The following is a 14,027-nucleotide window of genomic DNA, read 5'->3' on the forward strand; positions in this document are numbered from 1 at the left end:
CAAAGTAATCACCTTCACTTGTTCTTCAGATTAGTCTCGGTGTTGCTAGGTAGATTCCCTTGAGGCCTCTCTAATAGTACCCCACTTGGTTCTCCAGATTATGTAATGAAGCAGTGGGGTTGTGAAGTGTAGCTCTGACCAAAATTGATTGTCCGATGTTTGCACAAATCTGGTCAAAGCTTTCTCTAAATCGCTCATCTGGGTCTCCAAACCTGAAACACGATTCTCTATGGTTGGTGATGGTTGTTGTTGGAAACTCAAGGGTGCTATGGCCTTCTGCTGCCCTTGGTTGTTACTCCACAAAAAGTTGGGGTGGCTTTTTCAACTGGGATTCTAAGTATTGCTATATGGGTTACCTTGATTCCTTATGGCATTACCTACATAATCAACTTTCTCAATTAAAGATGCATCTCCAATAGAAATAGGGTAATCGGTTGGAGTATGTCCTCCCTCAAAACCTATGCAAGTAGTAACGGCCGCCAATCTATTAGAAGTTAGAAGATCTAACTTCTTGTTCAATGATTCCACTTGGGCTACTAAGGAAGTGACTGCATCTATTTCGTGAAGTCTGGCGATCTTTTTCCTTTCCTGTGCATTCCACTGATAACTGTTCATGGCCATGTCTTCTACTAATTGTCAGGCTTCTTCCAGGGTTTTACTCCCATTGTACCTCCTTTGGCGGCATCTAGCAATTGCCTTGTACTCAAATTCAACCCATTATAGAAAGTTTGAATGCTAGTCCATTCGGGAAATCTGTGTTGTGGGCACCTCGGCAAGAGATCCTTGAAGCGCTCCCATGTCTCAAACATTGATTCCATTTCCATCTGCACAAACAACTATATCTTATTGCGAAGGTTGATCGACTTCCCCTGTGAAAGGTATTTAGCAAGAAAAGCTTCCACCACTTTATTCCAAGTCGTGATGGATGCTTTTAGCAAGAACAAAAACCACTGCTTGGCTCTTCCATTGAGAGAGAATGGGAAAGTCTAATAGCATTAACCGATACACTGTTAATCTTCAGCATATCACAAACTTCCAAGAAGTTCTCCATATGGTTCTTTGGATCCTCATCGGCTAAACCATTGAACTGCACTGACTGCTTTATCATTTGGATGAACGTCGGCTTTAGCTCAAAGTTCGGAGCTGTAATCGGGGAACACACAATACTCGATTGTGTGCCTAAAACTGAGGGTTTAGCATAATAAGAAAGTGTTCTCTGTTACTCATTCTATTTTGCCATATTATCTAACCCTTGACCTTCCACTTTAGCTCGGGTTGACTGTTCTTTTACAGGTTCTTTCCCTATTCTTCTAAGTATTTGCTCAAGTTCAGGATCTCCTTCAATAATTTGTGAAGGGTTTCCTTTGGTTATACCCTGGAGCTGTAACCAAAAAGAAAAGAAAAATTAGAACGATGATATAATAAGAAAATGTGCAATAGAATAATGATGAATAGCTAAGAAACAAAGTACGAAGTATCTCTAAATGACTACTCCCCAGGAACGGTGCTAAAAACTTGATAACACCCTTGCGTGTGACCCGTAAGTGCACGGGTTTGTCGAAGTAATAATCCCAGGTGAGTGGTTATCGTATCCACGGGGAGTAGGGAATAAGAATACTTAAATTGCTACTTAACCAAGTGAAAATAAACAATGATTGTGTTGATCAGATGTAGTGTAAACAAGAATAAAAGAAACAAGAAAAAGAAGCACAAGTAAATGAGAGATAAGGCAATTGATATAAATGGGGTAATCAGATATTCTTCTGCAAAGGATAATCATTTCATGTGTAGAACCAACTATTATACTTCCTAATTAATGCATTAATGAGAAATGGAAATCCTTCAATACATGGTCCCAAATCTAAGATCAACTATGACTAACTTTATACGATATCCTGGTGGACAAATCGAACAATTTTAACACCTCTCACTTGTATAGAATTGCATGGAGTTCTAGGGATTCCATGTGATAAGCCCTCTTCCTAGATGTAGACCTAACCCTTTGGTCCAGGTGAGAGGTCCCTAGTTATAATTAAGCCCTAGGTACTAAAATCACTTCAACACTTCACTCTGCTACCTTTGCAACTAAGCCCCAGTGGAAGGTCATCCCTTAGCATGTTCACTCTACTATGACCGGAAAGAACTCAAGGACATAGAGGTAGCATAAATCACATCTAAGGGGAAATGGGACGCTCCGCTACCTCTCGACTCACCCTCTCAACCCTCTCCAATCTAGCTTTTGTCTAACTCTCATGGTGTGTCACTCACTCACAAGGGTTACCAAGGTGAACTATCAACCCTAGTGTCACTCTAAGGGAGCATTCAATCAATCAAACATTCAAGATTTAAACTCAATTAAAACATCAATTAAGGAAAGCATAATAAAAGGTTTAATGAAACAAATACATCCTAGTGTTCACAAATCCAATTACCCACTAGGGGTTTAGCTCTCCATGGAACTAGTTACAATCAACAATGAAATCGAATGTTAAAACAAGTAATCCACAGAAAAACCCACTCGGTAGTCGGGTCGATGGTGTCGTCTCCTCCAAAGGTCCCCTTGTCAGGCCTAGGGCACACCTCGCCGAATCTGTTCCGACGAAAGCTCCCCCAATAATTTTCTTCCAAGTGGAGCATGATGTTGAAGCTTTAGAACCTCTCCAAAACCCTTGCCAATACCTCCCAAAACCATAGCCACCACCCTCTTGAAAGTTGGAGAAAATATGGAGAAAAGAATGCTGAAATCGGGCTGAAAATCAGCTTTTAAAGTGCCGGAATCAGGTATCCACACGCCCCTATGAGTGCCCCTGTGGGTTTTTCGCACGGGTGTGGGTAATTTACATACACCCGTGTGGATTCTCTGAAATTCAATTTCTCGCCCGACTGTGAACAGTACCTACCACAGTAAATTGCTACAGTACCTGCTACAGTATCAGCCCAAAATACTCCCGAATCCATGTTTTCATGGAGGTAACGTAAACAGGCACACGTTTATGTCATAGATCGTTTTGCTTCTTCAAAAAAAGGCCTCATTGGTGAAGCTTTTGCTATCAATGCACAAATCGGGATACTCGAATGTGACTGCCTTTGTGCTCCTCCAAATCATTGTACTATCTTGAATAGAAGGAGGTTGGCACACATTCTCGCATCTTGAACCCAACTTATGTCTTCACGTTTAATCCTTCTCAAGATTTTCTCCAAAAAGTGCGTTCACGATCTGTATTAGCTTCTTTCTTTAACATTCGGCTTCACAAGCCTATTTGCATGAAAGTTACACAAATGCATAGGTTTTAGTACTTAAACCTAATAAAAGTAATGCTCACCATAAGGAAAGAATACTTTGCATTCTTATCACACAAGCACTTATCACAAGGCTACTCCATAGCACTATCGACATAAATACCGAGCGGTTTTTCCTATGGATTACTTATTTTTACTTTCGATTTCATTATTGATTATATCTTGTCCATGGAGAGCTAAACTCCCTTGTGGGTACTTGGATTTTGTAAACCCTAGGATGTTATTGTTTCTTTGACCTTTTATTATGCTTTCCTTAATTGATCTTTTAATTGAGTTTCAATCTTGAATACTTATTGAATGATTTCTCCCATAGAGTAACACTAAGGGTTGAGAGTTCATCTTGGCCACTTTTGTTGATGGGTGACACGCCACGAGGGTTAGACAAAGTTAGATTGGAGAGGGTTGAGAGGGTGAGTCGAGAGGTAGCAGAGCGTCCCCTTTCCCCTCCGGTATGATTTATCCTATCTCCAATTCTTAGAGTTCTTTGTGGTTACAATATAGTGAAGAACTAAAGGATGAACTCCGCTGGGGCTTAGTTACGCGAGCAACAAAGTGAAGCGCTGAAGTGACTTTAGTTTCCGGGCTTAATTGTGACGAGGGGTCTTTCTTCTGGACCAAAGGGTTTGATCTACACATAGGACTAGGGTTTATCACTCAGAATCCATAGAACTCCTTGTAACTTTACATAGTGTGAGGTGTTGAGACTAAGCAATTTCTCCCCCGAGACAAAGTGTAGAGCTAGTCACGGTTGACCTTAGGTTTAGGACTGTGTACTTTAGGATTTCTGATAAGTGCTTGTGCGATATGAACGCGAAGCATTCTTTTCTTATGTTGAGCATTACTTTTCTCGGGTTTCTACACTAATATGTGTGTTTTTATGATACTTTTATGCAGGTTGAGTTGTGAAACCAATTATGAAGGAAAGAAGCCAATGTGGATCACAATGGACCGATTTTGGAGGAAATCTTGCTAAAGTTCAAACGTGAAGATATGAGTCATGTGCGAGATGCTAGAGTGTGTGCCAACCTCCCCCGTATTTGAGTTAGCACAACCATTTGGAGGGGCACAAGGGCAGTCACACTCAAGCATTCTGACTTATGCACATAGAACAAGATCTCGATCAACTTATCCGTCATTGAAGAAGCAAAGCGATCCACGGCATAAACGTGTGCCCGTTTATGTTACCTCGATGAAAAGTGGATTCGGGAGTATTTTTGGCAAAGTACTGTAGCAGGTTACTTTACCGACACTTGAGGCTTCTTTACCTTCTTTGTTCTTATTTTTCGCATTTTACTTTCTGCATTTTATTTTGTATTTGTATACTCAGAAAGGATTTTCCTTCTGAGTTTATTTTCATTTTGTTGTCTCTAGTTGTATTTATTGCTCTATCTTTTATATACTCGAGTTGTTTTTGTTTTATTGAGCTTCACTGAACCCCCTCGTGTATGCGTGCAGATGGTCTTGTCATTTGGGAATTGAGACTTTGTCATGGGCTCGGCCAAAGTGCTTTGGCACTTGACCGTGTGAGCTTCACAACCGGTTGGAACATTACTCCCAAGGACTTAGCTCCATCAAACGCGACACTAGGAGTCAGACGAGTATTGTTTTGATTGCTTCTCCCACATATATTCTTCATCGATATACATTATGGTGAGCTTGCATGTGTACATTGGGGATAATGTACTACTTAAGTGTGGGGGGGAGTTTCATAGTGCACACATCCTTTTTCTTGTTCTTGATTGACATACATGCTCATATAGCTAATGGCGGTTCACCTTAGTTGCAATGATTGTATTCTTGAGTTTAGGAGAATTTTTAACATTGAATATCTTCATGCTCTAGTTTTATTTGAATTTTTAGGAATTTTTGCACGAATTTCACTCAGTGCACTACTCACTCTTTAAACTCTATTGGAAACTCATGTTCGATGTTAAAGGGACTAGTTATAGTTGTTTCTTTTGTTAAATTCTGAAAAAAAAAATGAATGATGAAAAGAAGGAACAATATAGTTTTCTTGTTTGTTTTGCATTTTGGGTGGAAAGAGCTACCACCTATGTAGTATGAAGCCACTCTCATAGGTCGGATACTAGTTATGCCCTAATAAGAGAAAGAGCTATCTCATAGGATGAGTGATAGCTACCACTCTGGTAGAAAGAGCTACCACCTCTAAAGTGTGAAAGCCACCTTAGCGGCCGCTTGGGAAAGGGCTACCTTAGAGAATGTGTGAAGCTACTACCATCTTTAAAATTTTTGTTACTTTCTTGTTGTAGATAAATAAGTCCATTATACTTAGAGTTTTGAGGAGTATACCTTGGGTTGACTTGAGTGAGTCCACACACTTTCACGATTTCGGGTATGTTGTTCTTTTTTTTATTCAAGTTTTTAACTACAGCTTCTATCTTTCATATTTAGTGTTGAAATTTCCCTTACTTGTAGAATGCTCTCTTTATATACTTTGGTGAACCTAAGGCCAAGCACTTTCAATATTTTCTTCATTGATGCACAGAATGTTTAATTTTTGCTTGAGTACAAGCAAAAGCTTAAGTGTGGGGGAGTTTGATAAGTGCTTGTGCGATATGAATACGAAGCGTCTTTCCTTATGTTGAGCATTACTTTTCTCTGGTTTTTACACTAATATGTTAATATGTGTGTTTTTATGTACTTTTATGCAGGTTGAGTTGTGAAACCAATTACGAAGGAAAGAAGCCAATGTGGATCACAATGGACAGATTTTGGAGGAAATCTTGCTAAAGTTCAAACGCGAAGATATGAGTCGTGTGCGAGATGCTAGAGTGTGTGCCAACCTCCCCCGTATTTGAGTTAGCACAACCATTTGGTGGGGCACAAGGGCAGTCACACTCAAGCATTCTGACTTATGCACATAGAACAAGATCTCGATCAACTTATCCGTCATTGAAGAAGCAAAGTGATCCACGGCATAAACGTGTGCCCGTTTATGTTACCTCGATGAAAAGTGGATTCGGGAGTATTTTTGGAAGAGTACTGCAGTAGGTACTGTAGCAGGTACTGTTCACAGACGGCCGAGAAAACCGGAATTCAGAGAATCCACACGGGCGTGTGGAAATTATACACGCCCGTGTGGAAATTCCACATGGGCGTGTGTAAAATCCACAGGACCGTGTGGTCACCCGATTCCAGCCCTATTTAAAGCCGATTTAGCCCCAATTTCAGCATTCTTTTCTCCATCTTTTCCCCAACTTGAAAGATGGTTTCAGCTAGGGTTTTGATAGGTATTGGCTAAGGTTTTCGAGAGGTTCTACAACTCCAACATCGTCATTCCATAGGAAGAAGGTTGGTAGGAGAGTTTCCGTCGAGGCGCATCTATAGCGGCCGAGGAAATCCTTGGACGACGAGTAGAGGACTTTCCACAAGACTATCGACATGAATATCGAGCGGGTTTCTCTATGGATTCATTGCTTTTACATTCTATTTCTTTGATTGTACTTAGCTCCATGGAGAGCTAAACCCCTAGTGGGTACTTGGGTATTTGTGAACCTAGGACGTATTTGTTTCATTGAATCTCTTTATTATGCTTTCAATTAATTGATGTTTGTTGTGAGTTCCAACCTTGAATGCTTGATTGTATGAACATTTCCCCTAGAGTGACACTAGGGTTGAGATTTCTTGTTGGTAACCTTGTGAGTGAGTGACACACCACGAGCGTTAGACTAAGCTAGGTTGGAGAGGGTTGAGAGGGTGAGTCGAGAGGTACATGAGCGTCCTCTTTCCCCTATGACGTGATAGATTCTACCTTTATTCTTCGAGTTCTTTGCGGCCATAATAGAGTGAATGGTCTAAGGGATGACCCTCCACTATGGTTTAGTTGCGCTTGTAACGGAGTGAAGCGTTGAGGTGATTTTAGTATCTAGGGCTTAATCGTGGTTAGGGACCTTCCACCTTGACCAAAGGGTTAGGTCTATAATTAGGAAGAGATTTATCACTTGGAATCCCTAGAGCTCATTACAACTCTATTAGAGTGCGAGGTTGAGAGGTTATAAAATCTCTCCTCGGGGACATGTATAGAGTTAGGAATAGTTGACCTTAGATTTGGGACTATGTATTTAAGGATTTCCATGCCTCACCATTGCAATGATTAGAAGCATAATAGAGGATTCTTGCACTTGAAACAATTTTTCTAGGCGGAGCATTATCCGAGTACCCCATCTTTATCGATTGCCTTACCTCCTCCTTTACTCGTGCTCTCTTACTTGTTGTTTTTACTTTTGAGAATTGAATCATTGTCACACTTATCAATATTGATCTTTCACATAGCTAAGAAGTGGATTAATTTTTTTATTCCCTACTCCCTGTGGATTCGATACCCGCTCATCCGGGATTATTATTTCGACAAACCCGTGAACTTGCATGATATACGCAAAGGGACCTTGTCAATTTCCACGATTCATTAAACATTAGTTAGGAAGTATAATAGCAGGTTGACAAGGTCCCTTGCATATATCTCGCAAGTGCACGGGTTTGTCGAAGTAATAATCCTGGATGAGAGGGTATCGAATCCACGGGGAAGAGGGAATAAAAACACTTAATCCGCTTCTTAGCTATGTAAAAGATCAGTAGTGATAAGTGTGACAATGATTAAATTCTCAAAAGTAAAAACAACAAGTAAGACAGCACGAGTAAAAAAGGAGGTAAGGCAATCGATAAAGATGGGGTACTCGGATAATGCTCTGCCTAGGACAATTGTTTCAAGTACAATAACCCTCTATTATGCTTCCTAACCAATGCAATGGTGAGTCATGGAAATCCTTAAATACATAGTCCCAAATCTAAGGTCAACTATGCCTAACTCTATACATGTCCCCGAGGAGAGATTAGATAACCTCTCAACCTCACACTCGAATAGAGTTGCAATGAGCTCTAGGGATTCCAAGTGATAAATCTCTTCCTAATTATAGACAACCCTTTGGTCCAAGTGCAAGGTCCCTAACCATGATTAAGCCCTAGATACTAAAATCACCTCAACGCTTCACTCCATTGCACACGCAACTAAGCCCCGGCGAAGGGTCATCCCTTAGACCATTCACTCTATTATGGCCGCAAAGAACTCGAGGAACGGAGGTATAATCTATCACGCCGGAGTGGAAAGGGAAGGCTCTTGTACCTCTCGACTCACCCTCTCAACCCTCTCCAACCTAGCTTTGTCTAACGCTCGTGGTGTGTCACTCACACACAAGGTTACCAACAAGAACTCTCAACCCTAGTGTCACTCTAGGGGAAATGTTCATACAATCAAGCATTCAAGGTTGGAACTCACAACAAACATCAATTAATTGAAATCATAATAAAGAGATTCAATGAAACAAACACATCCTAGGGTTCACAAATACCCAAGTACCCACTAGGGGTTTATCTCTACATGGAGCTAAGTACAATCAAAGAAATAGAATGTAAAAGCAATGAATCCATAGAGAAACCCCTTCGATAGTCATGTCGATGGTCTTGTGGAAAGTCCTCTACTCGTCGTCCAAGGATTCCCTTGTCCGGTATAGGATATGCCCCGACGGAAGCTCCCCTACCAACCTTCTTCCAAAGGAATGACGATGTCAGAGCCGTAGAACCTCTCCAAAACCCTAGCTGAAATCCTCTCTCAAGTTGGGGAAAAGTTGGAGAAACAAATGATGAAATTAGGGCTGAATCAGCTTTAAATAGGGTTGGAATCGGGAATCCACACGCCCCTGTAGGCGCCCCTGTGGAATTTCCACATGGGCGTGGGTAATTTCCACACGCCCGTGTGGATTCTCTGGAATTGTGATTTTTGGATGGCTGTAAACAGTGCTACTACAGTACCCGAGTCCATACTTTCATCGAGTTGACGCAAACGGGCACACGTTCACGTCGTGGATCGCTTTGCTTTTTAATGACGGACAAGTTGGTGGAGATCTTGTTCTATGTGCATAAGTTGGAATGCTTGAGTGTGACTGACCTTGTACCCCTACAAATGGTTGTGCTAACTCAAATACGAGGAGGTTGGCACACGCTGGTTTCTCACACCCGACCTATGTCCTCGCGTTTGAACCTTAGCAAGATTTCCTCCAAAATCGGTGCATTATGATCCACATTGGTTTCTTTCCTTCATACTCGGCCTCACAACCCTACATGCATAAAAGTAACATAAGGAAAGAACGCTTCGCATTCATATCGCACAAGCACTTATCACAGGTCTTGCACTTGAAACATTAGCCCTAGGGGAAGCATTGTCCTACTACCCCACTTTTATCGATTACCTTTCCTCTCACTTAGTTGTGCCTCTCATTCTTGTTTTTTTATTTCTGTTTATATCACATATTATCAACACAATCGTTATTCATCTTCACTTGGTTAAGTAGCAATTTTGGTATTTTTATTCCCTGCTCCCTGTGGATACCATACTGATAAGTGCTTGTGTGATAAGAATATGAAGTGTTGTTTCCTTATGATGAGCATTACTTTTCAGGAGTTTTAACGCTAATATGTGTGTATTTATGTTACTTTCATGCAGATAGGGTTGTGAGGCCGAATATTAGAGAAAGAAGCCAATGTGGATCGTAAATGCATTATTTGGATGAAATTTTGAGAAGATTCAAACGCGAAGACATAAGTCGGGTTTGAAATGTGGGAATGTGTGCCAACCTCCTCATATTCAAGATAGCACAATGATTGGGAGGGGCACAAGGGCAGTCACATTCAAGCATTCTTACTTGTGCATGTATAGTAAGATCTCCAGCAACATATCCGATATTGAAGAAGCAAAGCAATTCATGACGTAAACCTGTGCCCGTTTGTGTTACCTCGATGAAAGCATGGATTCAGGAGAGTTTCAGGCCAATACTGTAGCAATATACTATAACATAATACTGTAGTATTTCAGTATAGCAGGTACTGTTCATAGCCGGCCGAAACTCAGCAAAACAGAGAATCCACACGGGCGTGTGGAAATTCCACAGACCTATGTGAAAAATCCACATGGGCGCTCACATGGGCGTGTGGATTCCCAATTTCAGCCCTATTTAAGGCCAATTTTAGCTCCGATTCAGAATTCTTTTCTCCATCTTCTCCTTAACTTGAGAGAGGACTGCAGCTGGGGTTTGGAGAGGTATTGGTAAGAGATTTGGAGAAGTTCTATGTCTCTGACATCGCGCTCCGTTTGGAAGAAGATTAGTGGGAGAGTTTTCATCGGCACCGATCCGGTAAGGTACATCCTAGGCCGGACAAAGGGACCCTTGGACGAGGAGAGGACTCTCCACAAGACCATCACCATAACTATAGAGGGGGTTTTCTATGGATTCTTTACTTTTACATTTGATTTCATTGATTGTAATTACCTCCATGGAGAGCTAAACACCCTAGTGGGTACTTAGGTATTTGTGAACCCTAGGATGTATTCATTTCATTGAACCTCTTTATTATTCTTTCAATTAATTGATGTTTTATTTGAGTTCCAATCTTAAATGCTTGATTGTATGAATACTCCCTTAGGGTGATACTAGGGTTGAGAGTTCTTGTTGGTAACCCTTGTGAGTGAGTGACACACCACGAGAGTAAGACAAAGATAGATTGGAGAGGGTTGAGAGGGTGAGTCAAGAGGTAGCAGAGCATCCCCTTTCCAATCCGGTGTGATTTATTCTACCTTTATTTCCTCATGTTCTTTGCAATCATAGTAGAGTGAATGGGCTAAAGGATGACCTTCCGTTGGGCCTTAGTGGTGGGTGCAATTGAGTGAAGCATTGAAATGATTTTAGCATCTAGGGCTTAAGTGTGGCTAGGGACCTTCCACCTGGACCAAAGGGTTAGGTCTACATCTAGAAAGAGGGTTTATCACTTGGAATCCCTAGAACTCATTGCAATTCTATACGAGTGTGAGGTTGAGAGGTTATTTAATTTCTCCTCTGAGACATGCATAGAGTTAGGTATGGTTGACCTTAGGTTTGGGACCATGTATTTAAGGATCTCTATGACTCATTATTGCATCAGTTAAAGGGTAATTGCACTTGAAACGATTGGTCAAGGCTGAGCAGTATCCGGGTACCCCATTTATATCGATTGCCTTACCTTCTACTTTACTTGTGCTCTCCTTCTTGTTCATTTTTTTGGTTATTTCACATCTTGTCACACATATCACTGTTCATCTTTCACTTAGTTAAGAAACAATGTAAGTGTTTTTATTTCCTACTCCCTGTGGATACCATAGCACACTCATCTGTTATTTTATTACTTTGATAAACCCATGCACTTGCGGGTCATACACAAGGGGCGTTATCAAGTTTTTGGCACCGTTGCTAGGGAGTAGGCATTTAGAGATACTTTGCACTTTGTTTTCTTAGCTATTCATTCATTTATTCTATTTTCCATCTTCTTTTATATCATCATTCTGATTTTCTTTTTCTTTCTTTTTGGTGCAGCTCCAGGTTATGACCGAAAGGAACCCCTCAATATTGATTGAAGGATATCCCAAGCTTGAATATACACTAAGAAAAAAAGGAAAAGAACCTGTGCAAGAACCATCTAATCTTGGTGATTTGGAAGTAAAAGAATATGAAAACATGGTATTGAAGTAATAATCCCGGATGAGCGGGTATCAAGTTGGGGAAAAGATGGAGAAAAGAATGCTGAAATCGGGGCTGAATCGGCTTTAAATAGGGCTAGAATCGGGCGACTACACAGGCCTGTGGATTTTTCACACGCCCATGTGGAATATCCACACGGGCATGGATAATTTCCACACGCCCGGGTGGAATCTTTGAATTCCTGTTTTCTCGGCCGGCTATGAACAGTGTTGCTATAGTGCTTTGCTACAATATTTGGCCTGAATAGCTTCCCGAATCCATACTTTCATTGGGGTAACGCAAACGGACACACGTTCCCGTCGTGAATCACTTGCTTCTTTAATGATAGACATGTTGGTGGAGCTCTTGTTCCATGTGCATAAGTCGGAATGCTCAAGTGTGACTACCCTTGTGCCCCTCCAAATGGATGTGCCAACTAGAATACGAGGAGGTTGGCACACACTCTAGCATCTCACACCCGACCTATGTCTTCGCGTTTGAACCTTAGCAAGATTTCCTCCAAAATAGGTGCATTACGATATACATTGGCTTCTTTCCTTCATACTCGGCCTCACAACCCTACCTGCATGAAAGTAACATAAAAACACATATATTAGTGTAAAAACCCGAGAAAAGTAATGCTCAACATAAGGAATGAACGTTCGCATTCATATCGCACAAGCACTTATCAAACTCCCCCACACTTAAGCTTTTGCTTGTCCTCAAGTAAGAATTTGACATTCTGTGCATAGATGAAGGAAATATTGGAAATGCTTGGCCTTAGGTTCACCAAAGTGTACAGAGAGGGCATTCTACAAGTAAGGGAAATTTCAACATTAAATACAAAAAATCAAAGCTCTAGCTAAAAACTGGAATAAAAAAGAACAACAAACCCGAAATCGTGTACGTGTGTGAACTCACTCAAAACAACCCAAGGTATACTCCTCAAAGTTCTAAGTACAAGGGACTTATTTATCTACAAAAGTGACAACAATTTCAAAGATGGTAGTAGCTTCACACATCCTCTAAGGTAGTCCTTTCCAAAGCGGCCGCTAAGGTGGGTTTCACACTTTTGGGGTGGTAGTTCTTTCTACCGGAGTGGTAGCTTTCACTCTTCTTATGAGATAGCTCTTTCTCTCATTAGGGCATAGCTAGTATCCGACTTATGAGAGTAGCTTCATACTTCATAGGTGGCAGCTTTTTCCACCCTACAAGCACAAATAAACAATAAAACTATTTTGTTCCTTTTTTTTTAGAATTTAACACAAGAAACAACTATAACTAGTCCCTTTAACATCAAACTTGATTTTCCAAAAGAGTCTAATAAGTGAGTAGTGTAACAAGTATAAATCGGGCAAAAATTCCTAGACATTCAAACAAAACTAGAGCATGAAAATATTCAATGTTAAAAATTCTCCTAAACTCAAGAATAAAATAAATGTAACTAGGGTGAACCGCCATTGGCTATGTGAGCATATATCAATCAAGAACAATAGAAAAGATGTGTGCACTATGGAACTCCCGCCCCACACTTAAGTCATACATTTCCCCAATGTACACATGCAAGCTCAATCAAAATATATTTCATTCAAAAATAGATGTGGGAGAAGCAATCAAAACTATATTCCCCCGACTCCGAGTGTCGCGTTTGATGGAGCTAAGTCCTTAGGAGTAATGTTCCGACAGGTCATGAAGCTCACACGGCCAAGTGTCAAAGCACCTTGCCCGTGCCCATGAGTAAGTCTCAATTCCCATGATGAGAAGACCATCTGCACGCATACACGAGGGGGTTCAGTGAAGCTCAATAAAAAATATAATATCTAGAGTACATATAAAAGTCAGACAATGAATACAACCCGAGATGCAAAATGAAAATAAACTCATAAGGAGAATCCTTTATGAGTGAACAAGTCTAAAATGAAATGCATAAAAGTAAAAGAAATAAAAGTCAGGTGTCGGCATCGTCCTCTGGCTCAACTGCTGCTGCTGGTGGTGGTGCTAAATCAAAGGGTGCTAGCGGAAGTGGTGAGGGAGATGCCGGAGGAGGTGGTGGGGGGACCAGTGCCTGCCCATCTGTAGCCGCTGTATCATGTCAAAACGGTCTAATATCTCAGTGTACTGCACTGCCTAGGTAGCTCAGAGCTCCGCTATCTCGGTCCAAATCTC

The 14,027-nt window shown here is 41.0% G+C and overlaps 1 non-coding gene across 1 annotated transcript; it reads left to right on the forward strand.

The window, feature by feature from the left end:
* The first annotated feature begins 750 nt into the window (after positions 1-750).
* LOC120253750 lies at positions 751-857 on the forward strand. The gene has a single exon (XR_005534395.1). It is a non-coding gene; the product is annotated as a small nucleolar RNA R71 (small nucleolar RNA).
* Positions 858-14,027: the final 13,170 nt, after the last annotated feature.

The sequence above is a fragment of the Dioscorea cayenensis genome, unplaced genomic scaffold (genome assembly GCF_009730915.1).
Source record: "Dioscorea cayenensis subsp. rotundata cultivar TDr96_F1 unplaced genomic scaffold, TDr96_F1_v2_PseudoChromosome.rev07_lg8_w22 25.fasta BLBR01000187.1, whole genome shotgun sequence".
NCBI lineage: Eukaryota > Viridiplantae > Streptophyta > Magnoliopsida > Dioscoreales > Dioscoreaceae > Dioscorea > Dioscorea cayenensis.